A 22,929-nucleotide genomic window follows, 5' to 3' on the forward strand; every position below is an offset into this window, starting at 1 on the left:
CCTCTAAAATGTTGCAATTGTACCAGCCTCCACCACATCCCCTGGCAGCTCATTACATACACGTACCACCGTCTGGGTGAAAACGTTGCCCCTTAGGTCTCTTTTATATCTTTCCCCTCTCACCCTAAACCCATGTCCTCTAGCTCTGGACTCCACAATCCCAGGGAAAAGACTTTGCCCGTTTATCCTATCCATGCCCCTCATAATTTTGTAAACCTCTATAAGGTTACCCCTCAGCCTCCGACTCTCCAGGGAAAGCAGCTCCAGCCCGATCAGTCTCTCCCTATAGCTCAAATCCTCCAACCCTGGCAACATCCTTGTAAATCTTTTCTGAACCCTTCCAAGTTTCACAACATCTTTCCAATAGGAAGGAGACCAGAATTGCACGCAATATTCCAACAGTTGCCTAACCAATGTCCTGTACAGCCGCAACATGACCTCCCAACTCCTGTACTCAATACTCTGACCAATAAAGGAAAGCATACCATACCACTACCCCTCAATCTTGGTGTCATCTGCAAACTTACTCACTGTACCTCTTATGCCCGCATCCAAATCATTTATGTAAATGACAAAAGTAGAGGACCCAGCACCGATCCGTGTGGCACTCCACTGGTCACAGGCCTCCAGTCTGAAAAACAATCCTTCACCACCACCCTCTGTCTTCTACCTTTGAGCAAGTTCTGTATCCAAATGGCTAGTTCTCCATTTATTCCATGAGATCTAACCTTGCTAATCAGTCTCCCATTGGGATTAAATAGGTTGCATTTAAAAAAGTGGATGAGTTATTGGTTAAAATAAATTGGAGACTGGTTATATTATTTGATGAATTCTTTCCTGTAATGAACCGGGAGGCCTGGCTTCAAGACCCAGCTGCTCCAGAAGCATGTGATAACAGGTCCTGCTACAGCATTTCTGCATTAAGCATTTCATTGTAAAATTAATATTTTGGCTGCATGAAATTAATTGTTTTTTCAACTGAAATTCCAATTCAATCAATAGGTGTAAAAGAAATATTTGTTTACACATGACTTAATGTAACTAAAATTAGAGAATTACCATTCTAACTGAATCCTCACGGACAGTACCTTTTTTTAACCCAAAAAGAGAATTTGAATTGATTGCAATTGGAACTTTTGCAATTACACACCAGTTAACAGGAATCTTTTTCTAGAAACCAATGGATTAACATTTCGCTGGCAAATATTTTTTGATCACCCCTGCCTCATCCCTGGCCCTGCAGCCTAATTCGTTTTATTTTATGCATTGGATTTCAGAAATTTGTTTAACATTTCACTAATTGGCCCAACCTAATTTTGGCATTCCATTCAAACAGCTATTTGAATGTGGCAATTTGCATATTCTGTTTCACAAGATTATTAACATAACATATTTATCCGAAGTAAAGAATAATATGCTGTTGTAAATTGAAGGCAATGTTGAATTTACAGCACTTCATTTGAAACTGAGCTTCAAAAATTTACTGAAAGTAAAATTGATCTTTTTTTGATGTGTTCAAATTTTTTTACCTTAAATGCTGCTGTAAAAATACACTTTTGATCATGAAATTTTATGCCTAACATACCCATAAGTTCCACTATCGTCTAAATTATTTTTATTGCCCTTATTTACTCAAAAGCAATGAGTGCAGATGACGTTAGGGAATAAGTGTGTGCAAATGCATTTAACAAATTATTCCAGATTCAATTTGTTCAGTGATTTTTTTTTGAGCTGTTCATGATCAAATACATAAAATTCTACGCTAAACATAATAAAATGTGGCATTAGGTACTGTTTGAAGTGGATAAATACTCATTCTGCAGAAATGAAGGCAGCCGTGTGTTAATACAGAGGACATTGTATACTGTATAAACTGTTTGTGTATCACAAGATTGTTTTGGCAAACAGCTCCATTTAAGACAACAATTAAAGAGCTGTAGAAACCAATGGATTAACATTTAGCTGGCAAATATTTTTTGATCAACCTAATCAAAGGTGTAATTGCACATCTATCCAAAACAATCTTATAAAATTAGAGCATCGCTATTTAGGATTTACACTAAGGTCACTAATGTAACGTCACTATTTAATAAAGGAGGTAGAGAGAAATCATGACAACAGTAGTGGGGTCAATGCTGGAGTCCGTTATATAGATTTAGATTATTTACAGTGTGCAAACAGGCCCTTCGGCCCAACAAGTCCACACCGACCCGCTGAAGCGTAACCCACCCAGACCCATTCCCCTACATTTACCACTTCACCTAACACTACGGGCAATTTAGTATGGACAATTCACCTAACCTGCACATTTTTGGATTGTGGGAGGAAACTGGAGCACCCAGAGGAAACCCACGCAGACACAGGGAGAATGTGCAAACTCCACACAGAGATTCGCCTCAGGCGGGAATTGAACCCGAATCTCTGGCGCTTTGAGGCAGCAGTGCTAACCACTGTGCCACCCAACTGTTCCACCGTTATAAAAGATTTAATAATAGAGCACTTGGTAAACAGTGACTGGATTGGAAAGGGAGAACATGCTTTTCAAGAATATAACTTGCAGAGTTAATAAGGGGGAGCCAGTGTACGTGGTTTAATTGGACTTACATGATACCTTATTGAAAGCCTACTGTAAGATATTAGCAAGTAAAATTAAAATGCATGGGGTTGGAGTATACTGTAACTGAAATGGATAGTGAACTGGTTGCCAAACAGGAGGAATAAGTTGGTCTTTTTCTGAATACTAGCAAATGACCAGTGGGCTACTACATGGATCAGTGCTAGGTCCACCAACTATTCACAATATATTAACGATTTAGATGAGGGAACTAAATGTAATATCTCCAAGCTTGCAGATGACACAAAGTTGAGTGGGAAGTTGCAGAAATGCTTCAGTGTGATTTGGACAAGTTCAGTGAGTGGGTAAGTGCATGGCAGATGATGGAGAATGTGGGCAAATGTAAGGTACTGGTAGTAAAAACAGGAAGGCAGATCGTTATTTGAATGTTGATAGATTGGAAAAGAGGGAAGTGCCACAAGACTTGGATGTTCTTGTACACCAGTTGCTGAAAGTAAGCCTGCAGGCGCAGCTGGATAAAGAAGGTAAATGATATGTTGGCCTTAGCAAGAAGGTTCAAGTCCACAAGCAGGGATGTCTTGCTGCAATCGGATGGCCTTGGTAAGACTACACCTGGAGTATTGTTTGCATTTTTGGTCTCATTATCTGAAAAAGGAGGTTGTGATTATGGCTGTGAGTGCAACAAAGTTTACCAGGTGGATTCCTATGATGCAGTAATGGGTGGCACAGAGACTCAGTGGGTTAGTGCTGCTCCAACAGTGCCAGGGATGTGAGTTCGATTCCTGACTTAGGTGACTGGCTGTTTGGAGTTTGCACATTCTCCCAGTGTCTGAATGGGTTTCTCCAGTGCTCCAGTTTCAGCTCATAATTCAAAGATATAAGGTTAGTTGTAGTGGCCATACTAAATTGCCCATAGTATTCGGGGCAGGTGAATTAACCATGGGAAATGCTGGGTTACAAGAACGGGAGAGGGGGTGGGCCTTGTCTGGGTGGGATAATCTTTAGAGGGTCAGCGTAGATTTGATATGCTAAATGGCCTGCTTTCACACTGTAGGAATTATATATTCTCTGAGCAGATCGATGAAAACACTTTGGAGGCTTAGCTGATGTCTCAATCCATTTGCACTTCCTTTTTCCTCCTGTGACTCCTGAGTATGGCCTCAGCAGATTAAACGATATAAATAGAGTTAAACTGCGGGCACAAATATTTCTGCCCTGCCTCCTCGGAGTGAACTGGGCACCTGCCCTTTCAACCAGTCTCTGATAGAACCATTCTTTTGAAGGCAATTCCTCGGAATTGTAGATAATTCGATTCCATTCCTGTTCAGTACCTTCTAGAATGACCAATTACTCAGATGTGTAATCTCTAGGTTCAGCTATATACAGGGCAGGAGGGGCATGAAAGGTTGGGGAGACGGATTGTTTGAAGATTTCTCTCCTCCCAGATACTTCATCCTCACAGTACACATTCTCAACAAGGTTTCTCAAACTCTCAATGTGGTCGTTGTCATCTTGAATAAACCTTCTCCATTTTACTCAGTTAAAAGCCAGAGTCTTTGATGAGTCAATGGGCATATTTCGTCTCATTGCGGAGCCTTGAGGGTATCCATATCTCTGCTTCAACAGGGTCAAACGTTCCTTATCATGGCTACATCAAACTGACCCTGCCTGTCTTGTATCACCCTTTTCAGAGCCTGAGGTTTCTAATACATAATACTCCAATGGAAGTAAGGCAGTGGAGAGTACCCATGCTGCATCAAGAGATATCTGTGAGTCCTTGGAAAACATGCTCTGGCAAGGTCATAGACTCGGCATATCCAGGGCGCTATGAGTATTCAAATACCAGCAAATCTGCATGTTCTTTTCTCACCCATGCAACAATTACGCCTAAAGGCTCATGCCAGCTGTCTCCAACTGATTGACATCAGTCTATGTCACATGTGGAAGAACTCCCAGTTGGAATAACTCAGGAAGCTGCCCACATCACTGTGGGAGAAAAAGTTGGGTACCCGTTCAGATTACCAATTTCAGCAACAAAGATGTTTTATCTCTAACCAACAATGCCTACAGGTGTCTGTACCCCTGTCACTGTTGTGAAAAGTATACTGACTGGAGAGACATTTCTTATCTCATTTCAAAGATAGACACTACGAATTAGATGATACCCAGAGGAAGCAGTTTGGTTCCACTTTCACCACGTACAGGACAACCTATAGTTAAGATGATGGTGACATTGCGTAATTTGACCAGGATTCTAACTGAAAAAGACTGACCCATGAAAGTTTAGCCTTCAGCTCTAAATGTAATCCGCATCACCACTGACTTTCCTTACAACCATAACCCCAGAACCACACTTTTTCCTTATTCTTTCCTGGGATATGGGCATCACTGGCTGGTTCAGAATTTATTACCCATTCCTAGCTGCCATCTTGAATCACTATTGTCCTGTGCTGTAAGTTTCCCACAATGATGGTAGGGAGGGAGGTCCAGGATTTTGACTCAGTGACACTGAAAGAACAGTGATATATTTCCACATTAGGACCATGGAGTGGCTTGGAGGTGAACTTGCAGCTGGTAGTGTTCTCATGTGTCTACCGGTGAATTTCTGCACTGCATCTTGTAGATGGTACAAGTCCATGTTTCAGGGAGTAGATGCCTGTGGAGGTGACGCTATCAAGCGGGATACTTTGTCCTAGATGCTGTCAACCTTCTTGAGAGTTGTTGGAGCTGTACTCATCCAGGCAAGTGGGGAATATTCAATCACATTCATGACTTGTATCTTGTCCATGAAGGACTGGCTTTGGGGGGACAGAAGTACATCACAGAGGCAGAATTCTTTGGCTCTGATCTGCTCTTGTAGCCACTGTATTTATTGAGGTAGTGCAGGCTGTTAAAGGAAACACAGTGCCTCTCCAATCTATGCAGTATATCATCCGTTGAAAAGTAGCTTCTTATAAAACAGAATGACAATAGGACAGAAGGAAATCATTCAGCTTGCGTTGCATGTGTTTGCTTACTATAAGAACAATTCAGTGAACCCCCACTCTTATTTTGTTTCTGCAAATTTTTATTTTCTCCAGCAAAATGTGGCATAGTCTCAGCATTTGGAGCAAACTTTGTTTGTGTCGGTAGTTGAATATTGTCAGTTTTAGGTCAGTTCTATTTAAGGAATTCCCAGCAATATTAATGCAGTATGTTTCTGGCAATGCAGGTTGCACCTTTGTCATGAAGCAGTATAACCCATTATTGGCTGTGACACAAAATAACAGCTTAAAGGTCATTTCTGTGCTCATAAGAGATCATTCTGAAAAGCAATGTCATACTTTGTCAAATAATAATTAATTATGAATGATGGAATACATTAATCCATTATCCTTCATTAAATTCCATGAGAATTTCATTTATGCTATCCTTATTAATTTGCTTAAAGCCAATAGATTTAAGAACATGTTCTTCTCCACTGTTATCATGCTTATGAACAGACCTCTCACATATTAGAGTTAATTTTTCTGTGTACGTTCTCCCTCGCTATAATGCAATGTGCTGCATTCTGTTCTATTATCCTGATGTACTTATGTAAGGTATGATTTGTATGGTAAGCACGCAGAACAATAATTTTCACAGTACCTTGGTATGTGACAATAATAAATTAAATCAAACTAAATTAAATCCTGATTTGGAGATGCCGGTGGTAGAATGGGGTGTACAAAGTTTAAAAAAAAATCACACAACACCAGGTTATGGTCCAACAGGTTTAATTGAAAGCACTAGCTCTTGGAGCACTACTCCTTCATCCACAACCACCTGATGAAGGAGCAGCACTCCAAAAGCTAGTGCTTCCAATTAAACCTGTTGGACTATAACCTGATATCATGTGATTTTTAAATTAAATCCAAATGCTAGTTATAGAGTCATAGAGTCATAGAGATGTACAGCATGGAAACAGACCCTTTGGCCCAACTTGCGTGGGTTTCCTCCGGGGGCTCCGGTTTCCTCCCACAGTCCAAAGATGTGCAAGTCAGGTGAATTGGCCATGCTAAATTGCCCGTAGTGTTAGGTAAAGGGGTAAATGTAGGGGTATGGGTGGGTTACGCTTCGGCGGGTCGGTGTGGACTTGTTGGGCCGAAGGGCCTGTTTCCACACTGTAAGTAATCTAATCTAATAAACTTGTCCATGCCGACCAGATATCCCAAACCAATCTAGTCCCACCTGCCAGCACCCGATCCATATCCCTCCAAACCCTTCCTATTCATATACCCATCCAAATGCCTCTTAAATATTGCAATTGTACCAGCCTTCACCACATCCTCTGGCAGCTCATTCCATACACGTACCACCCTCAGCATGAAAAAGTTGCCCCTAAACCTATGCCCTCTAGTTCTGGACTCCCCGACCCCAGGGAAAAGACTTTGCCTATTTATCCTATCCATGCCCCTCATAATTTTCTAAACCTCTATAAGGTCACCCCTCAGCCTCCGACGCTCCAGAGAAAACAGCCTCAGCCTGTTCAGCCTCTCCCTGTAGCTCAGATCCTCCAACCCTGGCAACATCCTTGTAAATCTTTTCTGAACCCTTTCAAGTTTCACACCATCTTTCCAATAGGAAGGAGACCAGAATTGCACACAATATTCCAACAGTGGCCTAACCAATGTCCTGTACAGCTGCAACATGACCTCCTAACTCCTGTACTCAATACTCTGACCAATAAAAGAAAGCATACCAAACGCCTTCTTCACTATCCTATCTACCTGCGACTCCACTTTCAAGGAACTATGAACCTGCACTCCAAGGTCTCTTTGTTCAGCAACACTCCCTCGGACCTTACCACTGAGTGTATAAGTCCTGCTAAGATTTGCTTTCCCAAAATGCAGCACTTCACATTTATTTGAATTAAACTCCATCTGCCACTTCTCAGCCCATTGGCCCATCTGGTCAAGATCCTGTTGTAATCTGAAGTAACCCTCTTCGCTATCCACTACACCTCCAATTTTGGTGTCATCTGCAAACTTACTAACTGTACCTCTTATGCTCACATCCAAATCATTTATGTAAATGACAAAAGCTAGAGGGCCCAGCACCGATCCTTGTAGCTCTCCACTGGTCACGGGCCTCCAGTCTGAAAAACAAATCTCCACCACCACCCTCTGTCTTCTACCTTTCAGCCAGTTCTGTATCCAAATGGCTAGTTCTCCCTGTATTCCATAAGATCTAACCTTGCTAATCAGTCTCCCATGGGGAACCTTGTCGAACGCCTTACTGAAGTCCATATAGATCACATCTACTGCTCTGCCCTCATCAATCTTCTTTGTTACTTCATCAAAAAACTCAATCAAGTTTGTGAGACATGATTTCCCACGCACAAAGCCATGTTGACTATCCCGAATCAGTCCTTGCCTTTCCAAATACATGTACATCCTGTCCCTCAGGATTCCCTCCAACAACTTGCCCACCACCGAGGTCAGGCTCACTAGTCTATAGTTCCCTGGCTTGTCCTCACCACCCATCTTAAACAGTGATACCACGTTTGCCAACCTCCAGTCCTCCGGTACCTCACCTGTGACTATCGATGATACAAAAGTTGGAGGTTTGGATTAGAAATTGGCTGGCTGGAAGAAGACAGAGGGTAGTAGTTGATGGTAAAGGTTCATCTTGGAGTGCCGTTACTAGCGGTGTTCTGCAAGGATCTGTTTTGGGACCATTGCTTAGGACTCCGGAACTCAATTCCTCTTCCAATAAAAGCCAGTACGCCATATGCCTTCTTCACCGCACTATTTACCTGGGTGGCAACTTGCAAAGATCTGTGTACATGGACACCAAGATCCCTCTGCTCATCCACACTACCAAGTATCCGACCATTAGCCCAGTACCCCATCTTTTGTTACTCTTACCAAAGTGAATCACCTCACACTTAGCTACATTGAACTCCATTTGCCACCTTTCTGCCCAGTTCTGCAGCTTATCTATATCCCGCTATAACCTGCCACATCCTTCCTCACTGTCAACAACTCCTCCGACTTTCGTATTATCCGCATTCGTATTATAAATGACCTGGAGGAGGGGCTAGAAGGTTGGGTGAGCAAGTCGGAGGAGTTGTTGACAGTGAGGAAGGATGTGGCAGGTTATAGCGGGATATAGATAAGCTGCAGAACTGGGCAGAAAGGTGGCAAATGGAGTTCAATGTAGCTAAGTGTGAGGTGATTCACTTTGGTAAGAGTAACAAAAGATGGGGTACTGGGCTAATGGTCGGATACTTGGTAGTGTGGATGAGCAGAGGGATCTTGGTGTCCATGTACACAGATCTTTGCAAGTTGCCACCCAGGTAAATAGTGCGGTGAAGAAGGCATATGGCGTACTGGCTTTTATTGGAAGAGGAATTGAGTTCCGGAGTCCTAAGGTCAAGTTGCAGTTGTATAAGACTCTGGTGCGGCTGCATCTGGAGTATTGTGTGCAGTTTTGGTCGCTATACTATAGGAAGGATGTGAAGGCACTGGAACGGGTGCAGAGGAGGTTTACCAGGATGTTGCCTGGTATGGTAGGAAGATCGTATGAGGAAAGGCTGAGGCACTTGGGGTTGTTTTCATTGGAGAAAAGAAGGTTTAGGGGTGACTTGATAGAGGTGTACAAGATTATTAGAGGTTTAGATAGGGTTGACCGTGAGAACCTTTTTCCACGTATGGAGTCAGCTATTACGAGGGGGCATAGCTTTAAATTAAGGGGTGGTAGGTATAGGACAGATATTAGGGGTAGGTTCTTTACTCAGCAAGTCGTGAGTTCATGGAATGCCCTGCCGGTAGCAGTGGTGGACTCTCCCTCTTTATGGGCATTTAAGCGGGCATTGGATAGGCATATGGAGGATAGTGGGCTAGTGTAGGTTAGGTGGACTTGGATTGGCGCAACATCGAGGGCCAAAGGGCCTGTACTGCGCTGTATTCTTCTATGTTCTATGTTCTAAACATCTCATCAAGAAGGCCCAGCAATCACTTCTCTAGCTTCCCAAAGAGTTCTCGGGTACACCTGATCAAGTCCTGGGGATTTACCCACCTTTAACCATTTCAAGACATGCAGCACTTCCTCCTCTGCGATCTGGACATTTTGCAAGATGTCACCATCTATTTCCCTACAGTCTATATCTTCCATATCCTTTTCCACAGTAAATACTGATGCAAAATATTCATTTAGGATCTCCTCCATTTTCTGTGGCTCCACACAAAGGCCGCCTTGCTGATCTCTCTCGTTACCCTTTTGTCCTTAATATATTTGTAAAATCCCTTTGGATTCTCCTTAATTCTATTTGCCAAAGCTATCTCATGTCCCCAATTTGCCCTCCTGATTTCCCTCTGAAGTATACTCCTACTTTCTTTATACTCTTCTAATGATTCACTCGATCTATCCTGTCTGTACCTGACATATGCTTCCTTTTTCTTAAACAAACCCTCAATTTCTTTAGTCATCCAGCATTCCCCATACCTACCAGCCTTCCCTTTCACCCTGACAGGAATATACTTTCTCTGGATTCTCGTTATCTCATTTCTGAAGGCTTCCCATTTTCCAGCTGTCCCTTTACCTGCGAACACCTGCCTCCAATCAGCTTTCGAAAGCTCTTGCCTAATACCGTCAAAATTGGCCTTTCTCCAATTTAGAACTTCAACTTTTAGATCTGGTCTATCCTTTTCCATCACTATTTTAAAACAAATCGATTTATGGTCATTGGCCCAAAAGTGCTCCCCCACTGACACCTCAGTCACCTGCCCTGCCTTATTTCCCAAGAGTAGGTCAAGTTTTGCACCTTCTCTAGTAGGTACATCCACATACTGAATCAGAAAATTGTCTTGTACACACTTAAGAAATTCCTCTCCATCTAAACCTTTAACACGATGGCAGTCCCAGTTGATGTTTGGAAAGTTAAAATCCCCTACCATAACTACCTTATTATTCTTACAGATAGCTGAGATCTCCTTACAAGTTTGTTTCTCAATTTCCCTCTGATTATTAGGGGGTCTATAGTACAATCCCAATAAAGTGATCATAACTTTCTTATTTCTAAGTTCGACCCAAATAACTTCCCTGGATGTATTTCTGGGAATATCCTCCCTTAGCACAGCTGTAATGCTATCCCTTATCAAAAATGCCACTCCCCCTCCTCTTTTACCTCCTTTTCTATCATTCCTGTAGCATTTGTATCTTGGAACATTCAGCTGCCAGTCCTGCCCATCCCTGAGTCGTTTCCGTAATTGCTATAATATCCCAGTCCCATGTTCCTAACCATGCCCTGAGTTCATCGGCCTTCCCTGTTAGGCCCTTGCATTGAAATAAATGCAGTTTAATTTATTAGTCCTACCTTGTCCCTGCCTGCCCTGACTGTTTGACTCACTTCTGTTCTCAGCTGTACCCGTCTCAGATCAATCTCTATCCTCACTATCTCCCTGGGTCCCACCCCCCGCCCCCCCCTCCCCACCTTATAGTTTAAATCCTCCCAAGCAGTTCTAGCAAATTTCCCTGGCAGTATATTGGTCCCCTTCCAATTTAGGTGCAATCCATCCTTCTTGTACAGGTCACTTCTACCCCAAAAGAGATTCCAATGATCCAAAAATGTGAATATCTGACCATAATCTCTCATTATTTTCCTTGTTTTAGGTAGCAGCCAAGATCAATCCTGCATTGGACATTTATTTTCCTGACAAAACTGAAGTACAGATAATCGCTGAACCAGGCCGGTATTATGTGACCTCATCTTTCACTCTGGTTGTGAATATCATCGCTAGAAAAATAATTGAAAATTCTCAAGCCAGCTCCAATGGTAATTTTCATCTTCATCAAAAGATAAAAATTTTAGGATCATAGAATCATTACATCCCTAGTGTTGGAACAGGCCCTTTGGCCCAACAAGTTCACACCGACCCTCCAAAGAGTAACCCACTGAGACCTATTGTCCTCCCCTATTATACTATATTTATCTCTGACTAATGCACCTAACCTACACATCCCTGAACACCATGGACAATTTAGCATGACCAATTCACCTAACCTGCACATTTTTGGAATGGGGAGGAAACCAGAGCACCCAGAAGAATCCCACGCAGACACGGGGAGAATATGTGGTGTATGCACAGACTGCTGAGACTGAAATCAAAACCAGATCCCTGGCACTCTGAGGCAGCAGTGCTAACCGCTGAGCCACAGTGCCAGGATCTGTGCAAATGTCTCCATCTCGGAGTTAGAGGGTTTGGGAGAGATCTAACTTACCTGATATTTAGAAACAAACACAGAAATTGCTGGAAACACCCAGTAGGTCTGGTAGCATCAGTGGGAGAAATCACAGTGAACAATTTGAGTCCACTGACCTTTCACCACAAAGTAAACTAAATACAATCGGGAAAAGAGCAGATCAAGGGTTAGGATTTCTATATACAAATAACTCATCTCCTGACTCCGCAAGGCTTGTCCACCATCCACAAGAGTACAATGGAACTCACCCCACTTTCTTACATGAGTGCAGCGCAAACAACACTGAAGAAGCATGACACTATTCAGGACAAAACATCCCGCTTGATTGGCATCACATCCACAAACATCCACTTTCTCCACCACTGATGCTCAGCGGCACAGTATGCACCATCTACAAGATGCACTGCAGAGATTCACTAAAGCTCCGTAGTCAGCACTTTCAAAACCCAAAACCACTTCCATCTAGAAGGAAGAGGTACCAAATACATAGGAACACCACCTGCAAATTCTTCTCTCAGGCACTCACCATTAACCTTGGCAATATATCACAATTCCTTCAATGTTGCTGGATCAGAATCCTGGAACACCCTCTCTAATAGCATTGTTGGTATATCTTGACACATGGACTGCAGTAGTTCAAGAAGATAGTCTACCACCACCTTCTCAAGAGCAACTAGAGCAATAAATCTCACCCCCTCCCAGATTCCCATTGATTACAGTTTTGCTCGGGCCCCCTCATGCCACACTCAGTCAAATGTAGTCTTGATGTCAAGGGTTGTCAGCCTTGCCTCACTTCTGGAATTCAGCACATCAATTGATAATGGGAAGTAGGGAAATGGTGGAGCTGTAATTATGTAGTTGTCTTCACTGTAGAAGACTTCTCAAAGATACTTGAAAATGAAGCCTGAAAGGGAGGGAGCAACCTAGAAGAGAGAACAGATGGTCAGAAAACAACATGACGACTGAAAAGTCCCCAGGACTGGGTGCCCTGCTTTCTAGGACGACTGTAAAATCTCAGCTGAGGTAGTGAATGTATGGATTTTAATCTTAGGTTTAATCAAAATTCCTTAGGTTCTGGAAGGATGCCACCAGATTGGGATATATTTCATGTAACATCTCTGTTCAAGAAAGTAGGTAGCCATTGCCTAACATCCCTTGGGGAATTGCTGAATTCCATTATTAAGGAGATTATAGCAACTGATAGAAACTCATAACATGATCAACATGAAGCATCAACATAGCTTTGTAAAAGGAAGATTCTGTTTTTTTATGGAAGCAACTAGCAAAGTGAATACAAAGGAATCCATGGATTAGCTGTTCTTGCTCATAATAAAAGGGATAAACAGATGGATTTTATTGTCTGATTATTTTACTATATTTTTCACTGTAAAATTCAAGTGAAAAGTTTCCATTGTCACCATAATCCAGTGCCATTTAAAATAGTTTAAGAATAACAAAAAAAATGATATACTTAAAGGGAGTCCATAATCCTTCTGCCACTGCTTTGCCAGTGACGCCAGTGCACTGCTCCACAGGCATCATCTTTTGCCACTGGGCTGATGTTGCCTCAATTAATGCAGCTGATGTTGGGCTCTGTGCTGGCTCCTCTGCCAGATCGTTCCTTAACACTGCTGCTACAGACCCGCTCAGAGCTCACCAGCCACCTCGGCCGCCACTGTCACAGTCGCTTTTGCATGAATAAAGAATTGGTTGGTCATCAGTATATGAAGAAAAGAATCATATTTACGATAAGCTGCATTCCTGAACCCAACATCCGTTCGCTGAACCTTGACCTCTGACCATCCACCTGCTCCCTCTGACCCTCCAACTTCCTCAAACCCCTGTTGTCTTGACGTTCCAATCCTATATGCTCTCCTCCAAATCCTCACCTTGACCATATGTCTCATCCCATCTTCCTCAGCTCAACCTCACTCCCTGCCACTCTACCCAATACCGCCAAACACTTCACCAACCCATTCAGCTGCCAAATTGCCATTCCACCATCATGCCAACTCACCAATTCACATTCATTCACTAACACACTGGAAAGCTGCTGAAATATTCCAAAGTATTTGAATATGCTGGTGATTGAACCAATACCAGAATATGCCATCTACTGCCATAAGGGAGCAGGTTTGGTTTCCTTGACGAAGGAGGACGCTGATATTTGGTCTGCTCCACATTTCTGAAGAGGCTGGATTCAGAAGTCTTGGTCAGAAATGCAGTGCCTCGTCATAGTGGAAATCAGTAGCAAGGGATAGCAATCTGATTTTAAAATTGGTCTTTCATTGTTGTTCAGTAACTTATTTTATATGTGTTTTCTGAAACAGACAGGATCAGACGAGCATCTGATGCATCCAGCATAAAATTATATAGCAAAGAAGGAGGCCATTCAGTCCATTGTGTCTGTGCTGGCATTTTAATTAGTTTCATTCCCCACTGTTCTTTTTCTTCATAACCCTACAATTCTTTTCTTTACAAGTATTTATCCAATTCTTTTGTCAAACTAACAATGAAAATTGTTTCTCCTACCCTATCAAACTCTATATAGTAGATGAATGTAGCCTGTTGTAATTCGCATGAAAAGACGTGTCAGCAGAGGGTAAGAGTATGCACTGTTTGTTAAGTGCAACATCAAAATGAACAATAGAGTACTTTTCCACTTATTTGTTACTATCATTAAACTTTCTAGTTCACAATCCAATAATTTGGACACATGCAGCCCATGTAAGCAATGACAACTGAGAAGTAATGCTGCATCCTGGCTGCACTCAAAGCAGAAAATTCCATCCAGAAATGGAAAACATTAGAAACTAAAATAAAAATCAGGCACCTGTTCTACCAATCATCTTTCCTGATTGTGGGAGACAAGGTTGCACAAATGTCAACAAAGAACAACAACTTTCTTCTTTACCTTCACAATCCTTTTTGACCATCACAATGGCAATTTAGAAATCTATTTGTGAGTCTTACAATAAGTCTTTTTTCCTGAGATGAGGAGGCCGGGAATGAGAAGACCATGATGTATTATTTAAATGATGGACTATATGGTTCTTTCAATAACTTTGCAAAATATCGTGAACTATTGAAGCCAACCCTCTATGAAGTAAGAGTTTTAGAAATTACTTTTATAATATAAGCATTGTATAAGGATAATGTTGTATTGTTGTAAATTGTTGCAGCCTACCAAAGATCAATTATTTCTACTAATTTAGCACCAACAAGAAGTGAACAAAAACATGTTCAAAGACTTAGGTTATTAGAAGCTTCTTAAAAGAGATTAAAATAGAGAGATTGGGAAATTTGCACTGTTTTTTGAGGGACTTTGAAAGCTTAAGTCCGAGGCAGCTGAAGTTCCAGCTGAGAATATTGGAAGAATTAAAATCAGACTTATGTAAGAAAAAAAACATAAAAAAGGAAGCCAGAATCAGAGGAGCTCAGAGATCAGTGAGGGATGCAAAGCTGGATGGTTACAGAAATGAGGAGGAATGGGGCCAAATAATTTGAAAACAATGATGAAGATTTTAAAATCAATACATTCCTGTCCTCGGTACAATGTAGGCCCAATGGTGAAGGGTGAACAGGAGGCTGAGTGTTGAAATAGCTCACATTTACAGAGTATAGAAGTAACCAGCTAGGACAGTGTTGAAATAGTCAAGAGAACAAGGATATGGATGGTGAAGATGAGCTGGTCCAGTACAGAAATAGACCTCTGAGGTTGTGCTGGATCACATATAGGACCATAGAAATAACAAACAAAACTTTTGTATTGTAGAAGCTTCCCTGATATTTTGGAATATTTTTCAGAGAGCATTTTAAAAGCTGTGACAATAGGAGTAAGGGTAGAGGTTAGCCCTAACCCTAAAACTATTGAAGATTAATTGAAATTGCTTAATTAATTGGTTGCCAGAAAATGCACTCTTTGACATTAGGGAATAGTTGAAGTAGGGAATATTTCTTCTTAAGAAGGAAGGAAAGCTTTATCAGCTGACACATATGTCACAGAAGGAGTAAATAATGTGACCATGGGGATCCAAGATGGTAGCATCCTGATAGGATCACGTTTGCTGGGCTCCGAGCTGCAACATCGACATGACAGAGCCAGAACCCATCCCAAACACTTAACTGTGAGTAAAATCACAGTAAAGGAGGAAGAAACCTGAAAAAAATCTACTTACCTATGCTCTTGCAGCTGGAAATTGCCAAAGAAAGGAAGAAGCTTGCCTTGGGCCGGGGCCATGGTCCAGCCCTCTGAAGTAGCGGGCTTGCTTACTCACTAGATCCTGGTTGAGAAGCTAGCTAAATCTCACGAAGTCCTGGGGAAGCAGATCCAGGAAAAAATTGAGGAGAAGCTGGCTCCTGTATCTGCTATGCTGCAAGACTTGGGAAAAAGGAGCAATGAATTTGAGCGCCAGGCTGCAGGGGACTGTACCCCTGCTGGATTGAAGCCCTGGAAACACAGGTCCATGGTCTGTTGGATCTGGTAGATGATCTCAAAAACAGAGGCAGAAGAAAGAACCTGCGCGTTTTTGGCATACCGGAGGGGACGGAATGTGAGCAGCCGGCGGAGCTCTTCAAGAAGTGGTTCCTGGAATTCCTTGGGTTGGAGGGTGAAAAGGGAAGGATAACAACTGAAACAGCCCACCAGATCGCAGCACGAAAACCAGGTGCGGATCAGTGCCCACACTCTGTCCTGGTAAGGTACCATCATGATAAAAACAAGCAGGGGAGGGATCAGAGGGCATTGGTACGTGGCGGCTCCAGGGTCATGTTTTTTCAGGACTTCTCAGCATCAGTGGTCTGGAAAAGGAAGTCCTAGGTTGAGAGAGCTTGGCATCCAGCATTCTTTAAGATATTCAGCAGTGCCTCGGATCAATCATAATGGATCCATACATTTCTTCAACTCACTAGAGAAAGCAAAGAACTTTGTGGACACATTAACTTAAGTCAAACAGCTGAAAGGCGTAGAGGACGGGAGCTGTTCGGGTTTGCTTTTTTTTTAAAACAAGGAGTTGGTGGAGTCTCCTTTCTGGTAATAAGTTGCGTGAAATGATGTCCGGGACAGATAGAGTATTTATCTTTAATTTCTAGGTTATGTTAAGGGATTGGTGACATATTTATTTTTAGTTTACTTATTTATAGTACTAACCTTGCTCTTGGGTGTTTTTTTTGTCTCTACTGGGTGGTTGGTTTATGTGGCGTGACCCTAACTGGTAGAAGTTGAGAGGGCAGTTGGGATGGTTAGTAGGATTGTAGGTTATGTAAATACCCCCTATAAATGGGGGGTAAATTCCTCCAATCAGTGTCTTTGGCAATATTTTGTTTTTCTGTTTTTGCTGTACGTAATTTTTGTAAGTTTTGTCGATTACTTTAGTCTGTGTAGTTTTTGGGTTCTGTGGATTCTTTTGCATTAAAGCTCAGCAAACTGCTGTTCGGGTTCTTCCTCTCTGAAGTCGAGATGGTGCATTGGAAGGTTATTGCCAAGGATGTGTTTAAGTGGTACACCTGGAATGTTAAGTAGAGTCATTTCCCTGTCAAGTAGAAGAAAGTACTTTTCAGCCTTAAAAGGGAGAAGGTGGATGTTGCCTTATTACAAGAAGCACACTTGGACGATACAGAACATTTGAAGCTGCATCAAAATGGGTATGACCGGGTTTATTTCTCATCTTTCAATACGAGTAGACGGGTGGCCATTTTAGTTAGTATGAAACTCCCATTTAAGTTATTAGAGTACACTAAAGGCACACATGGGAGATTTGTAATCCTTAAAACTTTGACACATGGGGAAGAATACAGGATCTTAAATGTTTATTGTCCCCGGCCCATCCCCTTAAATTCTTGACAGACACACTTTCTAGACTAGTTAACCTTGCATCTCAACACATCAACATAGGAGGGGGCTTCAATTGTTTCATAGAACTTATGGTAGACCGATTGCCCAAAGGCCCACCAGTATCTTCTTCGCGATCTAAAAAGTTATGGGATTCATGTGCTGAATTTGGGTTGATAGATATTTGTATACCCCTTCACCGTACTGGCAGGGATTTTACGTTCCTTTCGAACCCACATAAATGCCATACCAGGATTGATCTTTGTCTGACCCTCACAGCACATCTGGACTTGATGGCATCATGTACAATTGGCAATATCACTATTTCCAATCACGCCCCAGTGTATTTAGTGGATAGGAGTAAAGATATGGTGGTAGGCTTGAGGCACTGGCAACTGGACCCCTTCATCCTCAAGGATAGCAAGTTTATTGAATTATTTTCTACTGTGTTCAGGACTTTTTTAGATATTCATTCAGGCTCAGCTAGTAGCCCAACCATTCTTTGGGAACCAGCTAATGCCATTGCTAGGTGGGTGGTTATTTCCTATTCAGCTAGTAAGATGTGACAGATGGGCAAGCAGCAACGCTTGCTCGAGACGTGTCTGAAAGTAGCTGAAAAGGCGTACTTTGACAGGCGCTCCGGTGGTTAAACCACAGAGAATCACGGCACTTCAGGCTACGCTGAACTCCATATTCTCACGGATAGTCAAGCAGGAGCTTTCATTTGCAAGTCAAAGGCTGTTTGAGCATGGGGGTAAGTCGGACAAGTACCTAACATAATGGCTCCCTCAAGCCATTATGTCAATCAATCAGAGACGACACAGAAAATTTGACTTTCGATTCTAAAAGGATTAATCCAGCATTCTGGAATGTTTACTCTTACTTATACCAATCTGAAAGCTGAGAGAGTGGGCGGGTTAGGATGGAGTCTTTTTTCAAAAATTTAGATGTTCCGGGAGTGAGCCCTGAACAAGAGTCTCTCCTCAATGCCCCATTGTCAGAGGAAGAGGTACAGGAGGCTGTGAGGCAGCTCCAGAATGGGAAGATGCCGGGTCCTGACCGTCTCCCCAATGAGTTCTATAAGGAATTTATAAGTATATTGTCAGGGTCGATGTTTAGCATGTTTAACGACTCACATAGTCATGGCCTCCTCCCACCATTTCTAAGAGCGGTGAACATCTCTCTCATTCTTAAACAAGGGAAGGCCCTGAAGGACTGTGCTTCCTAAAGACCCATTTCACTCCTGAATGTTGACTTCAAAATTCTATCCAAGACTCTGGCATTAAGGTTAGAAACTGTACTGCCTACCATCATTAAGGAGGACCCAGACAGGGTTCATAAAGGATCGCACATCAATTGATAATGTCAGGAGATTACTTAACATGATTCACGTATGTCAACAACAATCAGTATAGGGATTGGTGATCTCCTTCGATGCTGAAAAGGCATTTGACAGGGTCAAGTGGCCATATCTTTTTCATACATTGAAGTAGTTTGGCCTGGGAGAGACCTTCATTAGGTAGTTAGAGGTTTTGTATTGTGATCCATTGGTGAGGACTGCGACAAGAGGTGTACGGTCAAGCAATTTTAATATTTGTAAGGGCAGTTGACAGGGCTGTCCCTTGTCACTATTGCTTTTCACATTGGTGATCGAATCGCTGGCAGAGGCAATACACACAGATCCCAATATAACCACTCCAGAAGTGGGGATGAAGTCACATAAGATCGCACTGTATATGGATGATGTTCTTGTCTTCATGTCAAACCCACAGTCTTAGTGCCACACATGATACAATGCATCAATTTATTTGGTGGCTTCTCAGGTTGTAAGATCAATTTTGCGAAGTCAGAGGCCATGCCCATGGGTGGTCTCCCGAGAGTGCCTGGTCCTGAAGGCGGATCTTGGTTCCCCTTTAGAGGGTCGCAGGAGGGCTTTCTCTATATATGTATATTTATTACTTCCGTTTTTGATCGGCTACTTAAAGCCAATTTTGCACATTTATTCGACAAAATCAAGCAGGACCTTCATAAATGGGAGGTACTTCCAATCTCTTGGATAGGTCAGAAAGCCATCATTATACTGAACATTCTGCCCCGCCTGTTGTTTCCTATGTGAATGCTTCCTCTGCTTTTTACTAAGCAAATATTTCGAAGACGAAACAGCTGTTTTAATTCTTTTATCTGCTATCGCAAGCGGCCCCTAATTAAATTGACTACATTTCAGTTACTTTACAGATTGGCAAATATCAATATCCATTAAGCTCATTGCTATCTTACTTGAATGATTGGACACGGGGGGACCCTCACTCACTTTGGCTGGACATCGAAGCATCTCAGGGAAGATGCCCCCTTATTAGCCTGCTGTTCTTAGATAAAATGAGAATAGTTAAGGAATATTGCCATAGCCCAATAGTCATCAATAATGTCAAGGCATGGAGGGCACTGCGTCAGGGTGAGGGCTATTTTGCCAATACATCATTTTTGACACCCACACTTGGCAATTTTGATGAATAAGGGGAGACCTTATCGGAGCATATCAGATTGGCAGGGTAAACATGAAGAGGTTCTTTCTCCTTGTGGAAGAGTCGAGGACCAGAAGGTGAAATCTAAGAGTATGGAATCCTCATTTCAGACAAAAATGAGGAAGAATTTTTTTTTCTGTCAGAGGATGGTGAAGCTATGGAAAGTTTTACCACGCAGGTCAAGATTAGATTGTTAAGTATATATTCAAGTCTGATCCAGACAGATTTTTGATCAGAAAGGAAATCAAGAGTTAGAAGCATAAGGTAGGAAAGTAGAGTTGAGGATCATTAGATCAGCCAGAAACATGCTGAATGATGCAGTGGACTCAATGGGCAGAATGGCCTACTCCTGCCTCTTGAGCGTATCGCATTCAACAACAATGGACAAAGGAACCTGTGCACAAAATACTTACGGGCAAGAATCTAGTGTGCAAAGATAGAATCACAGAATCATACAGCAGGGAAGCAGACCTTTCAGTCCAACTAGTTCATGCTCACTATATTCCCAAACTAAACTACTCCCACCGGTCTGTGCTTGGCCCATATCCCTCCAAACATTTCTTATTCACGTTCTTACATGAAAGACTTCTAAACGCTGTATTATACCTGCCTATACCACTTCCTCTGGAAGGTCATTCCACACATGTTCCATTTTCTGTGGAAAAGAATTGCCTCTCATGTCTTTTTAAAATCTTTCTTCTCTCACCTTAAAAATAATCCCTCTCATCTTGAAATCCCCCTTCATATAGAAAAGAAACCTGCCATTCACCTTATCTGTACCCCTCATTATTTTATAAACCTTTCTCACATAATTCAACTCCCCATGCTCCAGTGAAAGAAATCCCAGCTATCCGTATAATTCAAGTCCTCCATTCTCAGCAGCATCCTGGCAAATGTCTTCTGAACTCTTTACAGCTTAATAATATCCTTTCTATAACAGGGTGACCAGACTGGACACAGTACTCCAGAAAAGACCTCACCAACCACCAACATCCTGTGCAACTGCAACGTAATGTCCCACCTTCTATACTCAAAGGTCCCAGCAATCAAAGCAAGCATGCTAAATGCCTTCCTAACCACCGATCTATATGTGAAAATAATTCATGATAATCTGAACAATGAACAGATACTTGGGACATTAAAAAAACCTCTGGAGTATTCAGGAGCTAGGAGAATGCTCTAAAGTGACATGGGTACCTAATGCAAAGTTGAGCTCAGCTGGGAAACAGCCTTTGCCATCTGTATTTAGCTTTGTAACTTAAACATGCTCATACAGTCATTAACAAAGGAATGAGAACCCATAAATTTATAGCAATGAGAAAGGAAATAGCAATGACCAACATATACATGATCTTGTCTTTGCGTGCTGATCCAAAATGGGTGGTAGTGAATCAGCCTTACATTTTACAGCTCTCCATAAATTTCTTCCATTCACTTCCCCACAGATTACATTTTTAAGAAAGTTGACCTGGTATTTATTTCTCACAGAAACACTCCCTTGACCAAAAGCTGTATAACACCAGGATTTGGGGACCCACCTGTGATGCATGGGATCATATTTCCGATACTTGGAAGCTGCCTGAACTGGAGATTGGAGACTGGTTGCTCTTTCGAAACAATGGTGCATACACCATCAGCACCTCAACCATGTTCAATGGCTTTCATGCAGTCCCAACACACTATGCAATATCAGAGGATGCCTGGTAAGGGAAAGAGAATGTCACCCCATAAATTTAGAAAATATGATGCTGGATATTACGTTACATCTTATTGTCACGATATATTGCAAATAGATTCCTTTGTACAGTTTATTTACATAGACATGTTTATTGTATATTAATATTTGGGATTTAATCTGTGAAATTTCTATACAGGGAAACCCTTCAAAATATAAAGAGAGAAATACAATCTCCAGTGGAAGAACAGGATGATGTAGACCCTCAACATCTGGTCATCAGACAATAAGATTTAGGTTCGAAGCAGCCATTTGGTCCATCATGGCTGCTTTAATACTTACTGCGATCATGATTAAACGGATAATCCTTAACTCCATTTGCCTGCTTTTTTCGTAAAATCATTGTCTCCCTTATTGACTAAAATTTGTCTTTCCCAGCCTTCAACACTCTTAATGATCCAGCCTGTGATAAACAATTCCACAAATTCACTCCCCTTTGACAAAACAAATTCCTCCTCATCCCTGTCTTAAATGTATGTCCCATAGTCTGAGATTATGCCCTGTTCCCAGAATCTCCCACAAGGGAAAACAACCTTTTTACATTTCCCGTGTCAAGTCTGCTAAAGAACTTTGTTTAAATAAGGCTTCACTCCTTCTTCTAATCCCCAATAAGTACAGACTCAATGTACTCAAACTGTGACCCCTCCAAACCTGCAATAAATTTAGTGAATGTCTGCACTGCCTCCAATGCCATGGTATATTTCCTTAGATAAGGGTATCAAAACTGTTCAGAGTATTCTAGGTGTGGTCTGCACTGTTTTAACAAGAATTCTCTCTTTTGAAACAGTGATGCAAATCTCTTTTATCATCAATATGAATGATGAAAATAACTCTTATTCCTCCAACATTTGTATAAACAGACAATATATTCAGCTTGGCTTGAATTTACACCTTGTTGATATACTGGGATGAATGAAATTGCTAACAATCAATGTTAAATGTTTAGCTTCTTTGTTATGGCAATTTTTTACTTTCCGAGTTTTACCTTCCAGATGAATAGTCAGAGAGTCACAAAAGCAGTTCTAAAAATAAATTTTCTTCT

At 41.8% G+C, this 22,929-nt stretch overlaps 1 long non-coding RNA gene across 1 annotated transcript; it reads left to right on the forward strand.

Moving 5' to 3' along the window:
- The first annotated feature begins 11,234 nt into the window (after positions 1 to 11,234).
- LOC148149874 (uncharacterized) lies at positions 11,235 to 21,853 on the forward strand. Its single transcript, XR_015757075.1, has 3 exons — positions 11,235 to 11,372; positions 14,794 to 14,906; positions 21,641 to 21,853. It is a non-coding gene; the product is annotated as an uncharacterized LOC148149874 (long non-coding RNA).
- Positions 21,854 to 22,929: the final 1,076 nt, after the last annotated feature.

The sequence above is a fragment of the Chiloscyllium plagiosum genome, unplaced genomic scaffold, assembly GCF_037043375.1.
Source record: "Chiloscyllium plagiosum isolate Xiang-an unplaced genomic scaffold, Cpla_swu_hap1 HiC_scaffold_5, whole genome shotgun sequence".
Lineage (NCBI taxonomy): Eukaryota > Metazoa > Chordata > Chondrichthyes > Orectolobiformes > Hemiscylliidae > Chiloscyllium > Chiloscyllium plagiosum.